We start from the raw sequence: 12,481 nt of genomic DNA, 5'->3' as shown, positions 1-12,481 counted from the left end.
TTTAGTTTTTTTTTTTTTTTTTTGGATCGTAATATGTTTTGTTAACGTTCCCGGAAAATAATTAATATTTTGATCTTCTTTTTGTGTTTAGTAGATGAGGAAAAAAAAAAGAAAAATGTCCTATATTTTTGGCTAAGTAAGAGGACATGTTTTTAGAAATCTCTTTTTGTTTTTAGTTTCTCTTTAGACTATGGTTCCTCTAATTATGTAGATGTAATTATTAATCAAATATCTCCTTTTTTTTGTTTGTTGATGTTATAAAATGACATGATGGTTAGTTGATGTATTAAATAGGTAGTAGATATGAGTCCATTAAATGGCTGTGGAATATGAAACCAACAAAAAATTCGAACATTTATATGGTCTGTCAACATCAAACAAATTAGTTTACAGAGGGGAGTACAAAAATTCAGATCATCATAATACAAAAAGTAGTTGTCGTTTTCATTAATGTTTTTTTTTCCATTATACTTGTTTCATTCATGGGGGAGTATGTTTATAAATTAGACGTGAAAATTGAAAAGATCATTATTAAGCTGTCTTTTTCATTATAGAATCGTGAAAAGAAGTTGGAAAAAAAATCGTGAAAAGAAGTTGGAAAAAAAAAATCGTGAAAAGAAAAGAACAAAAAAGGTTCAAAAGAAGAAATGACTGTAGTAAATTAGGAAATTTAAAAAGAAATAAAGAAATTGGAAAGTAGAGTGGTAGCATCATGAGTCCAATCTTCGAGTATCGTGTAGATGGGGGATGATGGCATGAGTGTCAGGTGGGTAGCACGTGTGCCTTCGCCGTCCACCAGGCGCGTCTTCTCTTCTCATCTGTTTTGTTCCTATTTTTAAAAATATTGTTGGTAGAGTGGGCTTATGGTTCGGTCTAGTTTATCTATAAATTACTTTCATATTTGTATACTGTAGATTAGTGTAGACATTGGCGAAAAATAAAAAAGAATTAGTGTAGACATTTCACTTTAAAATTAACACAAATGCTGTAAAGTATATTGGAATAAATCACCAGATTTGGGAAAACACAAAAGATGATGATTGGTCAAAAACTTCCTTCTTATTACAATTTTTTTTGGTCTTATTATTACAAAATTTGTTTTGTGTAACTAAGGATTTTGATAATACAGTATATCTACAGTACCGGTGTTATACTATCAAAATGCATATATTTCTCCAACCTTTCGTTGTTAACAAAAACTTTAAAGTTTTTTCTTTTTTGTCATTTGATTTTATATTATAACTGAACAGATTACAATCTATTCAATACAAAAAAAGTGAAAATATAGAAATCACCTAAACTAAACCGAAATAAGGGAAACTTAAATCGGTAGGAAATATATCTCCGGAAACTAGAACTACTAGAAGAACATAAACAACAGCCAAAACCTATAATAAAAATTTACAAAAGGAACCAGAGAAGGATCAAAGATCAAAAAAACAAAAACCTTAAAGTCAATCCCATCTTTATTTCATGAACTTTAATACACTTTTTTTTTCTAATTATGAGATTATTTTCTATGATAAGGACCAAAACAGAAACAAAAAAAAAACCCTATTGGTTGCATTGGATAAGTCGCCGAAGTGGGGGTGGGACTCATATTAAGGTCCGGTAAGCAGATATGTTCGGGTCCTACAATTTTTTTTAGTCGGCAGATTCTGCGGAGAGTATTTAGTCTTCCCTCCACGCACTTCGATATTACGTGTTACTCACCGTCCACACATAGACCACGTGATCTCACCGCCTCGCGCGTACGTTCATCCGATTTGTTTAGCCCATTGCCTGAAATGAAACATCTCCCAGCGATGTCTCGCCGCGTGTTTGGTCTGCTCACGAGCCTTGCGTGCGTCGTTGTTGTCTTAATGTTTTGAATGTTAGTAATTTATTGAGTAGCTAATCAAGTCAAGGCGTTATTAAGTCATTTTCGTAACGTTCGTAAACTCTCTGACGGTTTACAACCTTACGACATTTTAACACCAATCTTAAGCTTTCACACTTGACTTCGTATTTGGCATTACCTCAAGATTGACTTGTTAGTATCTTCGAAAATGCATGGACGTAAGAAAAAAGAGGAATGAATGAAGTGAATTTACATATATTAATAACAATAAACTTATGACATTTTAGAGGAACTGTGTTTTTACGGTGAGATGTAACTTATTATTACGATTTACGATAACAATAATATTATTTATATATTAAAATTTTCAAAAAATAAGAATTAAAATTTTCAAAAAATAAAAATTAAAATTGAAAGAATCGGATTTGTAAAGACGTACTGATCTTTATTATCTAGATATAAAATTGTAACTTATACAATAACAGTAATATAATATATTGAAAATTACCACAAACAATGACAATTACCATAAAAATGACAAATTTAAATGGAAATGATCAGATTTCTCAAAAGCAAAACAGTTTTTACTCTACTTAAACCATCTTCAGCGGAGTATGGTAATAAATATCTTAGTGATTAAAGCAAAAAAATAAATGAAAAATGGGGAATTAGCTAAGAAATAAATCTTAGCTAAGATATTTCACAGCTGAATTCCTAGAACATGTGTCAAATGGGGAATAGATGGAGTCTAAGTGAAACAAAGAAAAAAAAAACTTGCGCGTAATATATCTTTTGTTCTTCCTTCTCTCTCTGACGATGTCATTCTTGTAATCTCCGAAGGCGAAACGAGCAGATCTGTGTAATGTTCATTCAGAATTTCTCGTGTTGAAAATGAGCTCTGTGATGTGGTTAATGATCAAGTCACATTTTTAATATAAAATTGACACTGTGGACAGGGCGATCGGGTTACATATCCTTTGCCATCTTCACCAGCTGGAAATCAGGTTGTGCCAGAAGCAATCATTGAGGGTCAAAATATCAACACATTATCAGCTGAGCCCCACATAGCTGGTCCAGATGCAGTAGAGAGTGGTCATTATGCAATATCAGATCAGGTACGTATTGCCTTAACAAAAGATAATCGCTTTTGCTGTTCAAAAGGCTTCCATCTTTGTAATGCAGGAAACAATGGTTGCTCAGGATGAGTTTAATGTTCTCTGCCAACTAATGTATGTAGTTTGTTTCAGTTTATGTTTAATCCGTGTTTGCTTCAAATGAGTTTATGTTTCTGTATTTTGAATTCTTGAATGAGTTTCTGTTCTTGGTTGAGTTTGAATGAGTGTTTGTGTTCATAAGATATGTGGTAGCATCAGTTTATTTTCTTTGAGTTCTTGAATGAGTTTCTGTTATTAATTGAGTTTGAATGAGTGTTTGTGTTCTTGAATAAGACTGATTTATGTTTAAATTTCTGATCTTGAATGAGGATATGCGGAAAGAGCCGAGAGCCAAGAGGAACAACACCAACAAGCCGACATCAACTCCAGTTTCATGGTTTGTGTCATGGTGTCATGTTTTGTGTCATCACTTCTATTCAGCACCAACAACCCGAGAGCAACTTCAATCTTCTAGTCAACACCAACAACACCAACTTCAGGTGACTTTATGCCCTCTGCCCTATGCTTCGATGATTTTTTCTTCTTCTTTCGTTTGAATGAACGATTTGATTTTGATACGCCCAAATTCCAGGATCACTCAGCCGGATTAGAAATGATAGAAACTCGTCAAGGTGCAAGGTGCAACGAGGGAGATTTAATGGATTGAGGGGTTGCACAGCAGTTGCGGAAGGCTGTTGATATTCCCAACTCCAATCGCTGCTAGATATGATACACTAGTCCAACAAAAGGAGGCTGTTGCTTAGATATTACACACCAAGAAACAAGAAAGTGTTCTAGACAAAGAACAAAGAGACAGACTCTTAAAATGAAAAGGAAATTGATTGATTATTCTCAAATGAGATTACATGTGTTTATATAGAGATAAAAAACTTGGTAACAAAGCTAAGTATTAATTGTTCTTGAAACTAAAAGAAAATAAATATAGATAGTTGAATGAAGATCCAACTCTTGAAGTTTTCCTTCCCAAGGTGTGTTGAACTCTATTTTCGTCACTCATCTTTGATCACAAAATAAAGTGATTATTTTGGGCTTTCTTGGGCTTGTATTTGGCTCAAAGTGGACTGGACTTGATAAATATCATCCCCAATAGAATTTTTCATGCGTTCTTTGGCCATAAGCTCTTGAATTGACCCATTAAGTGTTTACTTGATCTTCTCTCTCTTTGACTCCTTGGTCCAACTGTATGATGAGAAACAAAATGGGTTGTATGATTTGTTTATCTTAGGCTTAGTAGAAACAAATCCTGGTTGTCAAACATAATTCTGGAAGCATCTAAACCAATTGGACCTAACACTCTTCAGGTAAAGAACTAGATTGACCACCTGTGGCAAATGAAGTGTATCTTTGTATTCTGTATGCCAAATCTTCTGTTTTTGAGCTTGTTGGAAACATAATAGATCCATTAATATCTTCCAAGTAGTTTCATGTCGAAATTGTTTCTGAGTTGATCTGTGTGATACGATCTTTGGCTCATACATGAAACTGGGACTAGGATAGATCCACTGACTTGAAAATATCCATATCTTTCACATATGAACTGATATTAATGTGATTCCAATTCTCCGTGGTTGTGGAGTGGATCAAGATTCCAGAACATTTAGTTCATAGCTTGAATCCGTCTGACTTGGTCGGAATCCTCCGTTGAATGCTCGTAGGTCCAAATTGCGTAGCCATGAGTTCACCTGATTTGTAAAATGAATAACCTCTTCATTTGAACTCTGATTGGACTGATTACACTTTGACATATGATCTAGATGAGGTAAGAATGTATCTCTAATAGTCCTTTGGCTGGAAGAATTAATCTTCGACTTTGTGCGTGTTGTACAAGACTCAATAATCTTTTTGGATGGTCTCACGATCATATCAGATTTTGTTTGTCATGATTCTTGTTTGATGTTCAAGCTTGTATTAAAGCAAGTTTTTTTTTAAAAAAAATAAGAAATTTGAATTAAAACTTTACCATTCGAAGTAAATTTTTAACTTGTATCTTAAAAAATTTATTAGCTTTAATTTTATAATTATTTTAATTAAAATAATATTAACATATTTGTTTACATCTTTACTATTGGAGATGTCTTATAAAATTATCATATAGTGCGATAGTTATGTAATGATTTGAATCTCATAATACAAACTCTTCTCTAATTATGAATTCTAGTTGATCGATGAACTAAACTGCTAGAGATGTGAAACAGACCGGTCTACGTCTGATCAAGTCCGTCTTACCATATGTTTTTCCTCACTTAGACTGCAATTGTCTTATCCGCCGCCAAACACAATATGCATAATTTTACGTGGATAAACCTGACTTAGAAGCCTACTCCTTTCAAGCAAGAAGGACTCGGATTACTCACCGCTTGAATTTAGCTAGACTACTTATGAACAATATGTATATTTAAATAGTTTGAAACTTTTTTTTAACTCATGTTGTATTATTTTTACTCATTTTGATTCATTTTCAAAATAATATTTAAATAAGTAGCTTCGTAAACATTAGAAATTTACACAAATTAATTTAATAGCAGAACAAAGTAAAATAATTTGTAGATTTAAAAATTGGAAAAAGTAGCAGAGTTATGATATTAAAATAAATCTAGGAAAATCCGAAATAAAACAAGATAAACCGTCAATAAAATTTTAAAAATTAAAAACAGCAAATCAAATTAGAGAAAACCCAAAAATGAATTTATCACTTTTGAAAATTAATTTCATTGTTGAAACTGAGTATACTATGGTATAGGAATGCATTCATATTATTTCAATGAAAAGTATTTAGAAGAATTTGTCTGAATACGTTCTAACTATTCCGAAAAAGACAAAATCAAAATAATACATTGATTTCCATTTGTATATTTAAAAAATCATTTTCAGAGTATTTTAATGAAACTATGAAGGTAGAAATAAGACGCTTACGTACAAATACTTAATCTATATATACATTTTTAAAGTACATTTTAGGTTCTATCCTTTTATTTGTACTTATTTACAAAGTTAATTCCTTAAAAATTTAAAAAAATAGCATTAATTCAGATTTTGTTTTCTAAATATTTTACATACCATTCCAACTAAAAAAATACAGCAGAATCAATATGGAAACAAAAACTATGATATATTGCGGGTTAAAAATTAATATAAACATTTAGCTGCACACGGTCGGAAATTTAGTTATTCCTCTATTTAGAAAATATCCAATACTTAACAAACAAATACAATATAAAATATAAATAATAATAAAAATTATATGCACGCGGTGTACCGCGATTAATATATATAAACTCAATAAAATTTTGCGGGTTAAACAAATGGTCTTGAAATATATTGCGGGTTAAAAATTAATATAAATATTTAGCTGCACATGGTCAGAAATTTAGTTATTCCTCTATTTAGAAAATATCCAATACTTAACAAACAAATACAATATAAAATATAAATAATAATAAAAATTATATGCACGCGGTGTACCGCGAGTGAAAATATAGTTAGTTATTAAATATGAAAACAATATGAAAATATACTAATTTGAGAAAAATAGTTTTGACTGATTAAATATATTTGCCATTGTATATGATAAAAACATGGTAATTTTACCATAAAAAAATCACATGTACGAATCCTTACTACATGTTTATTATTGCATGGTGTTGATGTTTTATAAAAATTACGTAAAAACCCACGCTACGCTGTGGGATAGATTTTTAAGCTTAATTTGTTTGTCGTAAGTATGATTAGTTAAATTGTTAAATGCTTTTAAAATTAGTATTTTGTATCTGTTCATTTTAGTAATTTTACTTATACTCATATTTTAGATTGAAAAAATTTATTCATATATTTCTAATTCCAAAACTCATTTTTAGAGATTTCAACATCTAGATGACAAAAAAATTCCAACCAAGTTCATTACTAACATGAAATATAAGTCTCTAATATAATAACGATAAGTTGTCTACATAATTTATTGATAAGTTATTTTCTAACAAAAAATTATATATATATAGCAAGTTGTACCAGAAAATAATCATTGGCTGTGAAATAGTACTTTACAAATATCAAGTTAAACAGACTTTAAAAAAATGTCGATAAGTTAGTAAGTTTGTGAAAAACTTATATACCAAACTTTCAAATATAAACCAAAATATTGAAGAAATATAAACCAAAATATGCAGCGAAGTTATTAACTACGCTGAAATCTTAAAGAAATTATTTTGAAGAATTTCATGTGTGAGATTCTGCCATGTTTGTTCTACCAAAATATTGTAAAGTAAATAATCTAAAGAATCTATTCCAGTCATCAACTAATTATAATTTAGAAAAGGCATTTTAAATTTGGCCAAAGAAAATAGTATTTAAACACAAAATCACTACTTAAGAGTGTCAAACAACACATTAAGGAAAGCCAACATTGGTAAGCCTAATCCATTTAGAAGCACCAAACATTACAGCGAATGGTATACACGAGTGACACTTCTCTCTACCACTCGTTTACATTAAATCGACATTAGCGTAAGAGATATGCAGTTATATATACATATTATAATATACATCATTAAGTTTACTTTGCTTGCCTTCTCATCAACAAAAGAATGTATAAATATGATGAAAGAGCAAAGTTGGAACTACAAAACACACAAACAAAAAAGATTAAAAAAAAAACACAAAATGTAGTCAAATCACATAAGAAGAACTTAGGTTACAAACCTTAAATACACAAAATAAATTCATATTTTATTATATGGAGGACAAGCATCAAATACTAACATAGCGATTGAACTTGCATGGATTGCAACCATCAGATACAAATTATTAAGCAAAAAGAACCATCCACACTTGTTTTCTCTTAAAAAAGCAGGATACACTCTCAATCGAAGCTCAATACGGTAGGAACTATTCCGTTGAAATCAACGTTCGACTTAATATATAATCGAAAATTTTAAAGTCACAAACAATACAAAACAGATGATTTGTTCATGAAAACATAAGTCACTGAAACAGAAAGAGAACCGGAAAACATCTGATCGATCATTCGTTGCCTTTTTTATAAGGTTTTAATCAATGTTTTTAAACCTGACCCAGAAAGCAACCTGAAAAGCCTTCTAGGTCACCGGGTCAATGGGTCAACCGAGTCTGACCGTGGATCAATAAATTACTAAAATTATATATGTTATATATATATCTATCATATGTATATAGGCTTTATGAATATGAAATCATATTTTTAAGTATACAATCTTCAAAATTATTATAAAAATATAAAACATTTTCAATCCAAATCCAATAGTAGTAGGACTTCTGGTTGATCTAAAATATTTATAAGTAATGTTAATTTCTATGACCGAAAATAACTAAATATGGCACACTTAACTTTTAAAAATATTTTGTCCCACATTGGGTTTTAAAGAAGAAGAAGAATATTAGTGATTGAATATATTAGCTGCACAAGTTGCTTTAAATTCATTAGGCGTAGGAGTCCACGTTTCAAAATTAAAGTTTCAGTGGCTGAAGTTGACCCGGCCCAACGGTTAGACCACCGATTCGCCGGGTTTAACGGGGTTTTTACGGTTTTTTTAGTTTGAAATAGTCTGAGTTTTAGAAAGAAATCTGCCCAGTAGCCCTGGGCATTCGAGTTTCCAAACCCGATCGGGTTCGGGGTTTCAGGTTTAGATATATAGAACCCGTTCAGGTTTTTTTACTATCGGGTCGGGTTCGGGTATTACCCAAACAAACCATGAACAAAAAAAAAAAATTAATTTTTATTTTTTTAAAATTTTAAAACACTTGTATATATAGAAATATTTAACGTTTCATGTTAGGACAGAGAAACTAAGATGACAAAATGGTTAAAGATGCATCCTTAAATGCTTAAGGTTATGGGTTCAAATCCGTTTAGATGCATATTTTTACATTTAATTCGGATTAGTTCGGGTAATACCCGAACCCGATTGGATATCCAAACCTTATATTACACCGGTCGGGTTTTACACACTACCCGAACTGAACCCACTATTTTGGGTCGGGTTCGGGTTTCGGATTCAAGGTAATATGCCCAAGGCTACTGCCCGGAATACCTGTCGGGTTGCAGTTCAACCGGCTTGACCGACCAGTCCGGTCCAGGTTTCAAAAACCAATTTTCTTGGAATTGTAAATATTGATATGTTGGCAAAATTAGAGAAGAGCTGTATTCATTGTTATAATTTTATTGGTTATACATTTTAACTGATATGTCAATTCCTCCTTCAATTAAAAAACTGATATGTCAACAAATGAGAGAAACTCTTTCTTCTTTTATTGTATTGATTTTCATTTGAAGTTTCTACTTTCACAATGAATACAAAAAGAAACACACCATGATAAACGAAATAATGCAGATTCATGAAGCAACCCAAAAAGACTAGTAAAAAGTCCTTTCAAGAATCGAGTCATGAAGCATACAAGCAAGCAAATTAGAAAATTAAGGCAATGTTTCCATTTTGGAGAAGCCATGGATGACACAAGTATATAAAAATCAAGAAATTAAAAACGATATACAAAATTGTACAAACATAATATCAATGACTCAATAAATCATGTGTACCTCTAGAGTTCGAGTAGAGATGATCATTTTGTAAAATCTGTATATCCTATAAACATAACATCAATGTCTACCTTTGCAAAGAGACCAATACAATGTATTAGTGTAAAGGTTTCAGGTTTGTATGCTTCTATACTCATATAATATTTGCATAGTACCCACAAATTACATTTATGATTTGAGTATGTGAATATCAAATATCATGAACCTGAGAGCTTTATAAAAATACATTATATTGGTCTCTTTGCAAAGTTAGACATTGATGTCGAATATGATGTTTTATTGAAGATAACTAAGATCTATAATTTTCTCATCGGTTACTTTTTATATTTCACGAAATGATCATCTCTTCTCAAATTTTAGATTGCACACACTACAAGAAAACACGCGATTTGCGACGTATATCTGCGATGGAAAAACGTCGTCGCAAATTTGCTATGAATTTGCGAGTACTTAGCTACGCGACTCATCTTACTCGTAACTCCCTCGCAAAATGTCCGACGAACATTTCCCTCGCAAATTTGCGACGAAGGTGAGACCAAATTGCAAGGAAAAGTAAATTCCTCGCAAATGACTCGCAATTCCCTAGCACCATTGCGACGAATTAGTGATAACAATATCCGTAACAAATTTGCGAGGGAGTTACGAGGGACCTAGATGTCAACCAACAAGTTTTCCCCGAGTGTAACTGTTTTGTCGGCAAAAAGGAAACAGCCTCGCAAATTTGTAGCAAAAAATAAATATTAAAAAATAACCCTCGCAAAGCCGTCGCAAATTCCCTAGCAAATCCGTAGCAGTTAATTTTAGAAAGCCTATAAATAGCCAGTCCATGAGACATAGAAACCACAACACAAAACAATAAGAAAAAAAAACTGCAGAGAGAGGAAAAAAAAAGAAATTCTGAGAGCAAAAGAAAAAAAAAAACTTCTGAGAGCAAAAAACAATTGTAAAAATTTTTTTTTTTGAAAAAAAAAGGCTACAAAAAAAGTCTAGAGAAAATAATGTTTGGAGGTGGAGAGCACGAGATATATACAATGCAACGGTGGATGTACATTCATAGAGACCCGGAGACCGGTGATGTGACGAAAGAGTTTTGTGATGGCTTGCGCGGTTTCATGTACCAGGCGACAAACCAAGATTTTGCTCGTGAAAACGGTACAATATTTTGTCCATGTCCTAAGTGCTTCAACATTAAATATTTGGAATTTAATCTAGTGAAGAAGCATCTTTATAATAGAAGATTTGTACCAAATTACTATGTACGATTTCGTCATGCAGATGGTTGTAGCAGTAACGTTGGAAGTAGTAGTATGAATTATGCTGTTGATCAACCTAGTAATTATGGGCATCAAGAATCTGATCAATTTGGTTTTTATGGGTATAATGAGGAAAATATATTTCATCATATGGTTAATGATGCATTTCATGAAACTACTGCTGCATTTCCTGAGAATAATACGGAAGAACCCAACGTAGATGCACAACGTTTTTATGATATATTAGATGCTGCAAATCAACGTATCTACGATGGATGTAAAGAAGGGCATTCTAAGTTATCATTGGCATCTAGGATGATGACAATTAAAGCTGATAATAACTTAAGTGAGATTTGCATGGATTCTTGGGCTGAACTCATTAAAGAGTATTTGCCACCTGAAAATGTATCGGCTGAGAACTACCATGAAATACAGAAGTTGGTTGCGAGTCTTGGATTACCATCTGAAATGATTGATGTGTACGTTGACTATTGCATGATTTTTTGGAAAGATGATGCTAAGCTGTAGGAATGTCGGTTTTGCGAGAAGCCGAGATATCAGCCTACTGAAGGAAGGACACAAGTGCCATATAAACGTATGTGGTACTTGCCTGTTGTTGATAGATTGAAACGCCTATACCAATCAAAACGGACTGCAGCGGCAATGAGATGGTATGCAGAACATTCTACACACGAAGGAGAAATTACACACCCATCTGATGCAAAGGCGTGGAAACAATTTTAATCGGTATATCCTGATTTTGCTCAAAAGTATAGGAATGTTTATCTTGGGTTGTGTACAGATGGTTTTAGTCCATTTGGTATGTCAGGGAGACAATATTCTTTATGGCCTGTTATATTGACGCCATACAATCTTCCTCCCGATATGTATATGCAAAGCGAATTTCTGTTCTTGAGTATTTTGGTACCAGGTCCTAAGCATCCGAAGCAAGCTCTAGATATCTTCTTGCAATCTCTGATTCATGAGCTGAAGCAATTGTGGTATGAAGGTGTTCAGACATTTGATTCCTCAACAAAACAGAATTTCAATATGCGGGCAGTGCTAACTTCGACGATTAGTGACTTCCCCGCATACGGAATGTTATCTGGGTGGACCACACACGGAAGATTATTATGTCCTTATTGTATGGGTGGTACAGAGGCATTTCAGTTAAAGTATGGGCGAAAACCTTGTTGGTTTGATTGTCATCGTCGATTTCTTTCCTTATATCATCCGTATCGGAGGAACAAGAAGTTGTTTAGAAAGAATAAAGTTGTGCGTGTTCCATCACCAACTTACGTCTCTGGCAATGATTTGTTTGAACAGATCGATTACTATAGTGCTCAAGAAACATGTAAACGTGGGGGTAACTATCACATACCAGCAAACATGTCGGATGGATATGGGACCGCTCACAATTGGCACAAGCAGAGTATTTTTTGGGAGCTTCCATATTTGAAAGATCTTCTCTTGCGGCATAACTTTTACGTGATGCACATCGAGAAAAACTTATTTGAAAATTTCATCACTACGCTTTTGAATGTGCAGGGTAAAACATAAGATAGTATGAAATCAAGGTTGAATTTGGCAGAAATATGCGCAAGGATCGAGTTACATGTTACAAGAGATGGGAAATTACCATTAC

At 32.5% G+C, this 12,481-nt stretch overlaps 1 long non-coding RNA gene across 1 annotated transcript; it reads left to right on the top strand.

The window, feature by feature from the left end:
• LOC104725020 lies at nt 2,434–3,627 on the top strand. The gene is made up of 3 exons (XR_757827.1): nt 2,434–2,699; nt 2,797–3,494; nt 3,587–3,627. It is a non-coding gene; the product is annotated as an uncharacterized LOC104725020 (long non-coding RNA).

Source organism: Camelina sativa, chromosome 11, assembly GCF_000633955.1.
Source record: "Camelina sativa cultivar DH55 chromosome 11, Cs, whole genome shotgun sequence".
In the NCBI taxonomy this organism is placed as follows: Eukaryota; Viridiplantae; Streptophyta; class Magnoliopsida; order Brassicales; family Brassicaceae; genus Camelina; species Camelina sativa.
This window is presented reverse-complemented; position numbering and strand designations above follow the sequence as displayed.